This window comes from Numida meleagris, chromosome 3 (genome assembly GCF_002078875.1).
Source record: "Numida meleagris isolate 19003 breed g44 Domestic line chromosome 3, NumMel1.0, whole genome shotgun sequence".
Lineage (NCBI taxonomy): Eukaryota > Metazoa > Chordata > Aves > Galliformes > Numididae > Numida > Numida meleagris.
Window position 1 is genome coordinate 43,997,900 of NC_034411.1, and position 12,813 is coordinate 44,010,712.

A 12,813-nucleotide genomic window follows, 5' to 3' on the forward strand; every position below is an offset into this window, starting at 1 on the left:
ACGTGCCATGCAGAGTTAACTCTGACAAAATATATTTTTGTGATAAAGAGTAAGAAAAAGAGAACAGCAAAATACACACAGGTGCAGTTTTCTGAGAGTGACAGTGACGTGGTTTTGAAGTTCTAGGGTCTGAACTTCTTGTAAGAGACTTGGCTGTCTTTGTGGTCTGGGGCAAAACAAGAGGGTGAGCAAGAACACTGTGCCAGCATTGTTTGGAACTGGCCCTGACTAATAAAAAGAACAGAGCCTGTTACCTACAGTGGGATACATCTCCTCTAGTTGCAGCTGTCAAAAAGTTGGATGTCTGGTCTACAGTAATCTCTCAGGCTCCTGTAATGATGAGGCACCAACACAAAAGGCAGGTGCAGAGGTTAACGAATCCCTGCTTCTGGAAAAAAGCTTGAAACAGAAAAATCTGCCCTCCCAAGTGAGGAAAGCCAGATAGCATGGATGAGGTATCCTTACTTTTTCCACAGATCCAGTAACATGAAATGAATCCCACGCATAATCCAGGCTGATGATCATAAAAAAAAAAGGCAATGTTCTAACAGTAAGGGCATTCTCAAACAGCCAAAAGGATCTGTTATCTATGTGTGCTTGAGACAGGATGGACAACCAAAAATAAAAGACTTTGTCTTTTGTAAAATACCGTAACACTTGTTGCTGAGGAAAGTGGAAGACAGACAGTGGTAAATTTTTCTGATAAAGCTCTAGTTCTGTCCTGTTAAATATAAGGGGTTTTAACCACTGAATTAAGTGAGACAAATATAAGCCTTGGGCCCCCAGTTGGGCTGAGGTCACTGAGGCACCTGAAACCAGAAAAACATTCAGTTGATATCATTTATATTCCGTTTGAGTTCAGAAGTGCTTCTGTTTAAATTTGCTGCTGTAACCTGTGACAAAGGAAAGTCATAGCTCACAATGAACAACAAAACCAGTTTTTCTCTTAAGAAAGTTCACATACATTTAGGGAGAGTAAACAGTTAGAAAGCCCTAAGGCCAAGTGATGATAATGCTTTTCTGTTCAGTGCATGGAATTGTCTCAGATAAATAAATAAGTCAGCTGTCAATCCTGTGTCTATAGTTGCATTCATGTCAAACCCAAGAAAAGGGTATGCAACATAGCATGCTCCACTAGCACTGAGGCAATGATATCTTTTTAAGAGTGTGAGTAGGAGAAATTATTTCAGCCATATATTTTGAATATCTGTTTGAAGCTATCACTTTGCAGTGAATAAAATGTACTTTATCCTTGCTAAGTCTGCAATCAAGTCTAGCAACTGTGGCTTAGCTGGCTAATGTTCTCGCTGCTTCAACTTTCCTGCTTGGCAGGGGATCTGCCTCTCTTTGACGTTCATATTGAGCAGACAGACTTGCAGATTTCAATCCTCCTGGCATGTGTTTCTGAAATAGATGGGCTATAATGTACCTTTTGGCTTGACAAGGAGACTGAGAAGCTGGGAGCATTCCCCTCAGCCACTCTAGGACATTAGAGAGGGGCTGATATTCCATCACCATCAATGTCATTATAAACAATGTGGTTCTTCAGCAAAATGCTTGAAACACATGCAGAGAACTAAATTAGCCGTGGCAAGAACAACAACAAAACCCAGCCTACAGCCCCTTACAAAAACATTCAGATGAAAGCTGCTGGACTAAATAATTTGAACTTGAATGGAATTATCTGTGGGGTTTTTTTTCTATTTCCTTGCAGGTCATATAAGAAGGGAAAACAGTGCTGCACCTCTGATGTAGTTTTAATAAATATTCAAAGCCCTTTCAATAACTGCCTGAGTAATTAGTGTGGATGCAAATCAAATGTGGAACAGCGGAATGATTTTCTGGTCTTCCTTGGAGGACTGGACTTTGGAAGTAGTAGCACTGTGTTGTATGTCATGCAACTTAGAAAAAAGAGGAAAAGAGAAAGCTGAGAATAGTAGGTAGCGGAAGCCTTCCAAACATGCTACATTGCTAGATGTGCACACAGGAAAATCTACATTAGCACTGCAACCTTCATCTGCTGTGATTTACCAGTCACAGTTTTGTAAGTGATGCTTCCTTGCTCTTTATGCCCTAAGGGAAGTCTCTGTGCATTACGCTGCTGCCTGCTTGAGTGAATCCTTTATAGCAGAATAAACTTGACCATGAGAAGCAAAGAATGTTTTCAAGCCAAACACCCATGAAGAGACTTGTGTTGGTAGCAAGAGTTTAATTCTAGAGATCCCATGCTCCCCTTCTTATGTCCAGCAGTTACCCTGCTGTGACCAGTGTTTTTCAAAGGTACCTCAGTCCTTCTTTCACATAGTACTTTAGGACAAAAGGCATGACTTTGTAGTCACTGGTTTTAAGCTACTATTGTTGATAAAACTATTTTGGACTGTTGGTAAAGAACTAAACAGGGTCTATATGCTATCTTGAGTATCAGTTGGTAGATACCTCCAAGCCCCTGTATCAGTCATATTGTTCTCTCGGAGGTCCCAGTAAACCTTTCAGCCATGGGGAAGAAGAGATATATATCTTGTTGTGTCTCACTTCATCTCTCAAGCTACTAGTGGGAAACCATGAAACCTCAGCCATGGCACAGTGGTAGGGTCCTACTCTCATTTTGTCCTCTCTTTAGCTTAAAGTGCCATTGGAGTTATCACATCACCTGACTGTGTTTGCAGTGGACTCAATAGCTTAACAATTTTCTCAGGATTGTATCATTACATGTGATGTGGATCTTTGTTGTCAGACTCAAAGTTGAGCAGCAATGACTACAGTACCTTGCAGATGTGCAGTCATCTCCTGTGATGCCACTGTTACCTATAGAATCTGAAATGTGCTAGTAATGTTTTCCTAAAGCTCAAAAATGAGGAAAATTATTTGACTATTACATGGCTCAGTCAAACCAGCTAGAAGACTGAGGATTGCTGGGTGAGGAATAAATGCCTAGGAAATCAGAACATGCATGTCAGAATTCAGTTGTCTTTCTATGTTTAAGGTTCCAGAGCACTGTGCTTCCTCTGCTCATATTTGCATAAGTTAGGACAGTCTCTGCTACTGCTTCTGGTTATTCATATTTCTGGTTTGGAGGATGCAGCCCACATGAGTCAAAGCTTGAGAGTGACAGGAAAATTTGCACAGGAAACAGAAACCCTCTGTTCTGCCTGTTGTAGTTTGACCCAGCAGGTGGCTGAACACCACACAGTCGTTTGCCCACTCCCCTCTTGCCAGTGGGATGGGGGAGAGAATCAGGAAAAAAAAAATAGAACTTGTGGGTTGAGATAAAACTATTTACTAAAATAGAGAAAAGGAAAAGGATAATAGTTATGACTGTATATATACATATATGAATGTATATAAATGTATACAAGAAGTGATGAACCAGCAATTGCTCACCACTCCTTGACTGATGCCCAGCTAGCCTCCTGAGCAGTGGAGAAGAGAGAAAAATAACTCCCACCTCGTTCAAAACTCTTTCCATTTGATGTCATATGGTATGGAATATCTTTTTGGCCAGTTTAAGTCAGCTGTCCTAATTCTGTTCCCTCCCAACTCCTTAGGCCCTTCACTAAGAATGGCCTTGGCTCTGTATAACACTGCTTAGCAGCAACTATAAACATCGGTGGGTTATCAGCATTGTTTTTCTCCTAGAACCAAAACATAGCATCATATCAGACACTCTAAAGAAAGCAATTCCATCCCAGCCCAAACTAAGGCACTGTCATAGCTGGTTTTGGAAGACTCCCCTTCTGATTGTCTTTCCAGTGGTCAGCAGCTTTCTGGGTAAATAAGGCACTGTATTTATTATCGTTTGCCTTCTGCTGTGACTCGGCAGCAACCAGGCTGAGATTAACAAACAAAAGTAATCTGACTTCAGTAGTTATCAAATACAAAAAAAAAAAAAAAAAAAAAAAACCAAAGCAAAGCTGACAATGGCATTTTGCTTTAATACTTCTAAGCAGGCATTACAAATAGTGGTGCATACACACACCCACACATACACGCACAGAGGAATACTCAATGTGGAATTTTAAAACACTTGTTAGCATTTGCATCTTCAAGAAAGAAAAGTCACCGCCTGGCTCAATAGCAACTTGTATTTTAAGTTTAGCTGATCAAAGACAAGCATAGCAGTGGCTTCAGGCAGCTGCAACTGCTGAGCTAGTGAGCCCTTGTGCTGGGATGAAGTCAACAGGTGGCAGCTGGGCAGGTGGCACTGACTTGTGGCCTCAACATTGTAAAAGATCTCTACAGCCCACGGATGCTGTATGTAATCCCAGCCACACTAGGCACTTCTCTGCTGTCTCTGCTAGTTTCTCTGTAGCCAGTACTGAGGGAGCAGGAACCAATAAAGGCAGGGTAGCCACAGATCTCGAACTGCCCTACCCTGTTTATGGTGACTAAGGCCCTATCATTGACTGAGCCACTCACGTTACGTGCATGTGTGTTTGCACAGTGATGTTAAACTTCTTAGAGGGGGACCATGAGGACCATATGCCAAGCTTTTCTGGAGCAGCACTAGAAGCACTGCTGAGCATACTGTCCTGAAAAACCCTTGGTACAGTCAAAAAAATTCAGTAAGTTCCTCACAAGTGCCTTATAGTTTTTTTTTCTCCTCTTTTCTATGTGACTCAGAAAATCAAGAGGCTAATTCTTCCCAAAGATTGGCTTTCTGCTATAATCTGGTTCCTTATTTGGCATTTCCTTATCTGATCAGCTCGCCAATTATTTTCCCTTGTACAGAAAATGGGTAAATGAGGATAACTCAGATGAGAATTGATCAGTTTGTTCCAGAAACAGAACCTAAATCAAACCTTCCTGAGGTTCAATGGATATTACTCAGCATTAAAAGATAGGTGCTCATCTACCTCTGTCCTTTTCTCTCCTCTTCCCCTCCAGCTCTAACAAGAAAGAAAACAGGCCTGATACATAGCAAGAAAAACTTTTCACTGTGGGCTTATATTTCTTCACTTCTTCTTTTTCTGCCACTTCTAGATTCCCTTGATCAAGAGTCTCTTGATCTTTTAGTACCGAAAGTCATCTCACCAAGTTTCAAACATACCCAATCATTCATAACTTCTCCCTTCAAGAAATGTGTCAAGCTCCTTTTGCATGTTTATTTCTGCTCCTCTTTGCAGATATCTTTAAGAGCTTCTCTACATTAACAACTTTGCTCTTCACCTTGCTTCAGAAGATTCCCTTTTCTTTTCAAAAATAAATGCCAGATTTATTTTTGATCTTTGAAGTGAAAGTGGCTTCTTACCTCTGTTTTTGCATAGCTGGGAGTAAGCACTGTCAGTTTTGAAGCCTCAAGCTCACAATATTTTCTGCTTGAACAGAAGTTGAAGCAAAGCCTGAGCATGTATTTTTCACCTTAGATAACATGCCAGTTCTCTAAGGGCAAGCAGCTCAACAGGTAAATTGACATGGATTTTACAGAAATCAGCTATATAAGTTACACCAGCTGAGACTCTAGTTGGAGAAAGTAAAAGCAATCCTCTCTGGAAAGTAAGTATAATCATCAACTGACTTTAAGTTGCTTCTACTGTCAGCTCATCCTTTCAGCTTGAGAATAGAAAAGACTGCATCTTCTCCATATTTTATGTGGTCCTTCTTGCTTTGTTTGTGTGCAAATTCTCATTCACCCAACGCATTCACTTCCCTTGCACTTTGATTCAGACTGGATGGAAGGGACATCTGTATATGAAAACTGGCTGACATATCCTATGGCTGTCACTAAGGAAGACTGAGTGGCCTCTTTTTCTGATCAATTGGTTTTTCATACTTGAGTGGCTCTCCTGTTCATTTTTGGAGGGCCTTCCAGCACTGCTTCATTGCCTACACAAAATTGCTGCTGCAATTGACTAGGGTGACAGGATCCATGCCCATTTCTATTTCAGTTTGCCCTATACTCATACTTTTTTCTTTTTTCCTCCCTGTTCCTTCAGCGAGCAAATTGGGTGATAAGGGATTGCATGTTCCAACAAATGAACATGAAGTGCTGACTCCTTGAATTCATCACATCTTCCGTGAAGAACAACATTCTCCTCTCATGCAGGTAAGAGGTATATCAGTGCTGCTTGCCTGGCCAGAACTTTGTTGGGAAATGTAGTTTGGCTGAGGGACCAAGTCCCGTTTAAGAGTGAGAACAGGAGGGACTTGAGACTTCTGGAGTGCTGTGACTGCCCTTCAGAATTGACGCATTTCATCTACTTTCTTGGTTTGCTAGCTTAGTTTTTCAATGAAAAATTGAGATGTTCTGTGGAAAGCAGAACTCTTTCATGCAAAATTCACTGCCACTGCAAGCTCCGCTCTGTTGCAAAACAGTTTGATGTAAAAAACTTCTCCATTGGTTCCAATTAGGAAAAATGTAGAGCTGTCTCTGTGTTGTGCCAGGGCTCAGAAGGCAACCTAGGTGTTCTCCTGTGTCTACAGTACAAATTAATGTCTGATTGGCTTGTGTGCTCAGGATATAGGTTTCACTGGGAAAACAAGGCCTAGTTTGCTGAAAGTTCCCTTGAGTTCTCCACAGAAATGTTGTTATTTGTTAAATCAAGGATGAAGTTTTTTCTTCTTGCTTGATTCTTCCTTAGCTGTTTATGTTTTGCAAAGCCCTATGATGATGAAAACTTTGAAGGTTTTCAGACTTATTTCCAATTTTGACATTGCACTAGACATGTCACTTGTTTGTTTAAAGTGATATTTTTCACTGAGATGCATTAAAGTATGAAAATACCTTTATGTGTCTCTAAATGAAATGCTGTAATAATTAATGAGCATAGAATCATAGAATCCTTAAAGCTGGAAGGGACCTTTAAAGGTCATCTAGTCCAGCTCTCCTGCAATGAACAGGGACACACACAGCTAGATCAGGTTGTCCAGGGCTTGATCCAGCCTTGCCTTGAAAGTCTCCAGGGTCGGAGCATCAACCACATCTCTGGGCAACCTGCTCCGGTGTTCACTGCTCTCACCACAAAAGACTTTTTCCTTATATATAACCTACATCTACTCTCTTTAAGCATGAAACCATTTCCCCTTGCTCTATCACCACAGACCCCGCTTAAGAGTCTGCCCCCTTCTTTCCTGTAGCTCACCTTTAGATATGGAAAGGCCACTACTGGGTCACCTCAGAGCCTTTTTTCTCCAGGCTGAGGAGGCTGAGCAGATATGCTGTAAAAATAATAATCACCAATCTTAATATAAGATAGAAAACTAAGATAGCCACTTGGTACATGGACAACCTCAGACAAAGTGTTAATTTCAAGGTTCTAGCTATCTGGTTTGGGCAGTTTTAATTGCACATACATTAGTTCTTCTTTTGGCAGAATACGTTCCTTTTAATCTCCAGGACTTCCAGATTCAGTGGGCACCTTATCCCTGTTCATCTCCCTTGTTTTCTGCCTGATTACTGGAATGTGGGCAACATTTGGTAGAGGTGGCGCATAAAGCCTGTGGCTGCTTTCATCATTCTGTCAAAGGGAGGGAAATAATCGAAGAGCTGCAGCATGAAAACAAATGGCCAAATAACTGTTAAAGCAGGAAGTTCCAGCTCATTGGAGCTCAGCTTATTACAGGCCATATGCCTGAGTGGCTCCTCTCACTGAGTGCTGTACCCAGCTATGGAAACAAGCATGCAAGTGCCTCTGGTTCATGAGGCCTGATTTGCTATAACTGTGCGCAACTGCTGAGAGCAAAGAGAATAAGAACCCAAAGAGGCTGTGGGACTAATTGAAGAGAGAATCCTTTGCAAAATAAAAAAAAAAAAAAATTAAAATACCAATTCCCCAAATATTTATGCAAAGATGTTAACAAGCAATAATAATTTGTTTTCCAAGCTCATAGCAGATGCTGTTCTTTTACTGCACAGACTATATTCCTAAATGTTTCAGTTTAACATAAGTGGTGAAACAAATTGATATTCTCTTCTACTTTAAGTATCATGGGGTTGAATTAATAGTTACCCTTAACAGATAACACTGTCTAACACCCTTTCAGCTATGTTCAGTGTTTGCAGGGCATCCTCTGTAAATGAGGGACCTAGGCACATGACTCAGTTCCTGCATGATGGGTACATTAAAGAGACTGAATGACAGACCTGGCAGAAAACAGGAGTGGAATAATTCTGGTTTTCATCTGGTATTTCATTTCTCTTTACTCAGCAGAGCTCCTTCCAGGAGTGTTGGAGGTGCAGGTCCCAGCCAACCACTTAATTTAGATATTATGAAATTGGAATAATCTAAAAAATGCAGCTGTCAGCAACCAAGAGACTACTCTACAGCTGTCTTACTGCCCATCTTCTCTGCAGGGTCCTTTGTTTCTCACAGGGCTAACCTGGCTTAAAGACTTATTCTGGAAGACATATTCTTCCTAAAGTGCCTTTGCTAATTCACAAAGAGTTTTCCTTGTACTCAGCTGTAAATTCATACCCTGTCCTTAATTCAGATGGATTTCTCTCAAGAAGCTCTTGCTTCTCTCATCACCTCTTCTGTATTTTTGTGGCCAGGCTATACAGCTCTATGGTCTGTTTCTCCTCCAGACTGGTGTTATCTCATCTGTGTAGTGGTTCTTTCCACACATAATTCACATCATCATCCATAATTCAGCACAGCTACGTCAGTCCAGCTACATTTCTTAAAAAGGATGATGACAAGTTCTGTTTCATTTCAGTTATACTCTCCCACTGTATTAGAGCCTCTTTTCCTACCTTTGAAACCTTTCACCTTTATTTTTCACTTTGGTTGCCTCTTGCCTCACCTTTTATGTTGGCCACTTTAAACTTTTTTTTACTTTTGTTATGTGTCTTGCTTCACTTTCCTGGCAACACATCAAGTGAGGGTGTACTTCATAACTAGAATGAGCTGTGATGACAGCTCTGGTCTCTCTCTGGTTTGGTTTGAAATGCTGTTACATTAAATGCTAGGAAGGTGTCTAGACATGGCACAGGGTAGGCACTGCATGCACACTGAACAGACATTACTAATGCCTCAGTGCCTGCTGTTGCCCCCTCAGTGTTAGTTCAGAAGGAAAAGTGTTGTGTGACAGTGCTTTAACCTGCACAGGATGGTTTTAACAGCCTTTCTCTTCTTGTAACAGTAAGTAAAACTAGACACGTAAATCTGCTTCTTAAAATTTAAAAAACTAATCTTACCAGTTTTATTAAAATTTGTCATTCTTTGCCTCTGTATCACAAAAAGGTCCATTAATTATCCTGCTGTCTCTGAACATGGCTTCAAAGAACAGGGCGGCCACTTTTTTAAATAAAATTGCAGATTTACAATTTTCCAGCTCAGTGAATTGCTTGTGTTTAAATATATTGAGAGGCCAGCATCAAGCTGCTCTGCATCCCTGTGCAGCATTTTACTGAAAAGGGGATAGGAGGAGGGTGTGTGAGGACAGAAAGAAAAGTGGTAGGGAAGCATAACCAGCATGAACAGACACACTGCCAGGAAAATTCTTCAGAAAGAGAAGTCATTAGAGTGTGTGAAATGTCCTGAAGTTCAGAGGTGGCCCATAGCACCTCAACCATCCTCTCGCTCCTAGAAGAGAGGAATAAACATTACAGGGATCCCAGAGCGGGTGAGGCTGGCCTCTCCTGCTAGGGATGGCCCTTCACTCCAGCTGTGAGGTGAGCATCAAGTTGATGTAACAGCCTTCAGCGTCTTTGCCCACTGACTCGCTGGGGGAAAAGGAGAGCAAGACACAAACTCTGCACCGTGTCTCAAATGCAGGTAGATTTGACACAACTGTGAAGAGGTGCAGGATGATTCATGCTTCCTGTCAGCTCTGCTTCGTTGAGAAGGGGAAAGATGAGCCCACACAGGATTTTCCTGCTGCTCTCTGCAATTGAAAATTTGTGTGGTTTTTTTCATCTGCAATATTGTAAGTCATTCCAGCAATGGGGAAGAGTAGATAGGAAGAAAAAAAAGTGAAAGACAAGGTAATGTGTCTAAAAAGACAAAATTAATGATGATCTAAATAAAAAATATCAGAGGAAGAAAGCAAGACAGACGCTAGTGACAAAAGCAGAGCTGGGGTTTGCATTTTTGTGCCTGTAGCTTGTGATCCTGACATATAACTAAGCAGCCTCTTGTGGCAGCTTTGCTTGAGTATGACAAACAGCCCTTCTTACAGACACAAAATAATAAAATATCCAGCTCCTAAAACTCAGCATCTCTTCTCAGTGCTTACAGTAATGCTCAGACTCCTGAGGGCACCTGGGGACCACTGGCATTGGACACTGTTGGCAGAGGGAGCAGCACTGCGATCTCCTACTTACTGCTTCAGCTGAGGTTGGGGAGACTGAGTTAGAGGTGAGAAAAGACTTCAGGTATGTGGATCATGCTGACAACAGTCAGCTTTATGTATGGTTTTACACATAGGTAGACTGACCCTGGCACACTCCACTTGCCTGGCCATGGTGCTAGGGGCAGTAGGGCTGCGCTCAGTGCAAGCTTACTGCTGCAAATTCTCCCCACCATTTTCTTAACAGGGCTGCAGGGGCAGTCAAGGCCCAAAGGCCTTTAAATATCAGCTCCCTGGTTTCCTTTGCCTCTCTGTTTTTGAAATAACTACAGTTGCTGCAATAGCAGCCAGGAGTTTTCTAGCAGACCCACAGAGTCCTGTTCGTGCCTGACGACTGATTTTGGTTGCAGCTTGTGTCTGTGACTCACAGACAGGAGTAGGAGACAAAGACGTAAGTCTCACTTGGGATACAAACCTTCTTTAAGAGATTGGCATGCAAGGTGGAAATCATGTCCTCTCACCATAAATGATTACACTTTACATCCAAGCTGCTCACTACTAGAAGACAAAAATGAAGAGAAATGGACATTTCAAGAGAGCAGAGCACTAGACCTACTTTATTCTATCTTAGGATGAGATAAGTAACCCCCCAGAGGGAACTGCTTCTTTCTGTTGACTGAAAAGAGAGCCCCAGCGTGGCTACATTTGTAGTGGGCATCTATGGTATAGATAGCTATGTTTAGCCAAGTAGTACTGGGAATAATACTGGGAAGTCATTATCAATGGAAAGTGAATTTGATTTAAAATGTTTTTTTTTTAATTGAAATTATGTCACTTTTGATTTACCTCTATCACACACAAGAAGTGCTAGGCAATATTATGCATATTTTCAGTTAGTGTTTTAAGTGGGAGGTTTTAATTTTGCCAAAAAGGAATGCAATTACTGAAAAGCAATTTTTTTAATGTTTCTTGTCCTGATACATGGAAACTGTGGTGAAATCTTTGCTATAATGTGGTGCATTGAGGAATGAATTTTGCTGTTTGCTTTGGTGGGATCAGGAGACATGATTGTGTCTCTTCGATTATTATATTAAAATCTTGCTCATGAATCACTGTTCAATATGAAACAATATTCAATTGAAAATATTCTATAGTTTTAAAATTCTAGCATTATTGTTTCTAATTTTTGCAATTTTTAATCAGTCACAGTTCCCTATTCTCACATTCTCAGTATAAACATGATGCTAAATTGTTGTTTACAAGGCACAAAATGTATCATAAAAATTAATGCAAGTCTGGGGCTGTGCTGATGTTGACTTACATTGCTCTGGAAGAATATGCATGCATCTTATGAAAACTCACCTTCAGAAAAAGATAACTGTTTGAAACTTGCAGGTATAACCCCAAATTTATTTCTTCAATCCATTTTAGTATATTTGCCAAATGCACAACAAATCTGCTCCCCTGAATTACCCAGGCAGATGTGAGAGAATGTTTTTCCTCTCTCCTCCTCCCATAGGCATGCACCCAAAAGCACAAACACATATGCACATTCATCAACAGCCACATACACACACATGTGCACGTGCACGTGCATCAGTGCAAGACTGCAGAAATTCCATCAAACATTTCAATATTAGTGTAAACCTTCATAGCTCAAAGTTGTGTAAGGAGACTAGGACTTTGACAGCCTTTCTAGAACAGAGGGAGAATGCAAAGTAAAATAAATTATGCTTAAGACTAGGAACCAAATAAAAGTATGAGTAGATAATTACCATGTATGTCATACAGCTGCAAATGAAACACAGCAAGAGATGTCAACAGATTAATATGGGATTACAGTGATGTCTGAGAACAAAATTGGAAATTCAGACCTCAAAAAATACAAAACAAAAAAAGATGAACATTTGGGAGTTGCATGGAGTTTTAAAATTTTTGCAGCAGGAAGAATCTTTCTATGATTCTTTCCCATGGCAGAGCTGCAACTCTAATTCTGCCTCAGGTTGAATACAAAGACCTGATTTCCCAACCCAGTTGAGCAGCAGCATGAAATTATTACCTTCTTCAGGCTCCTCCACATTTTTTCATAGCTTCCATTAATCAGGGAACTTCAAGGTGGATGGATGTAGAAGCTGGGCATAGAGCAGGGAACAGGGCACAGAGAGGATCTGCACAAGTTGTATGTCCTTCAAGCAGTCAAAATATCAGCTCCATCGTGTTTCCCTGTACACAGAGGATGCTCTCACCCACAGCTCAACAAGGTGGCAGGAAAGGCAACAGAGCAGAAGCCCTTTGGGCTACACACAGACCAGTGCTGTAGGGCAGCCCCATCCTTCTTTCAGAGATGGCTGCAGCTGATCTTAAATCTCATTCTACTTCCCTGAAGTCTGCGGAGTCCATTTATCAAACCTCTGGGCACTCGGGCTCCATCCAAATGGTGTCTCCATCTTGCTCAGCTAAAGGAGGTTTCTCGTTTCATTTAAAATATATGTAAGGTTCTGCTGTAATCTGATTTCTTGTAGAGGTTAGATGCATGTGTCTTTAGGTAAAATGAAGATTATCTCTACACAATGGTGTTAGTACACA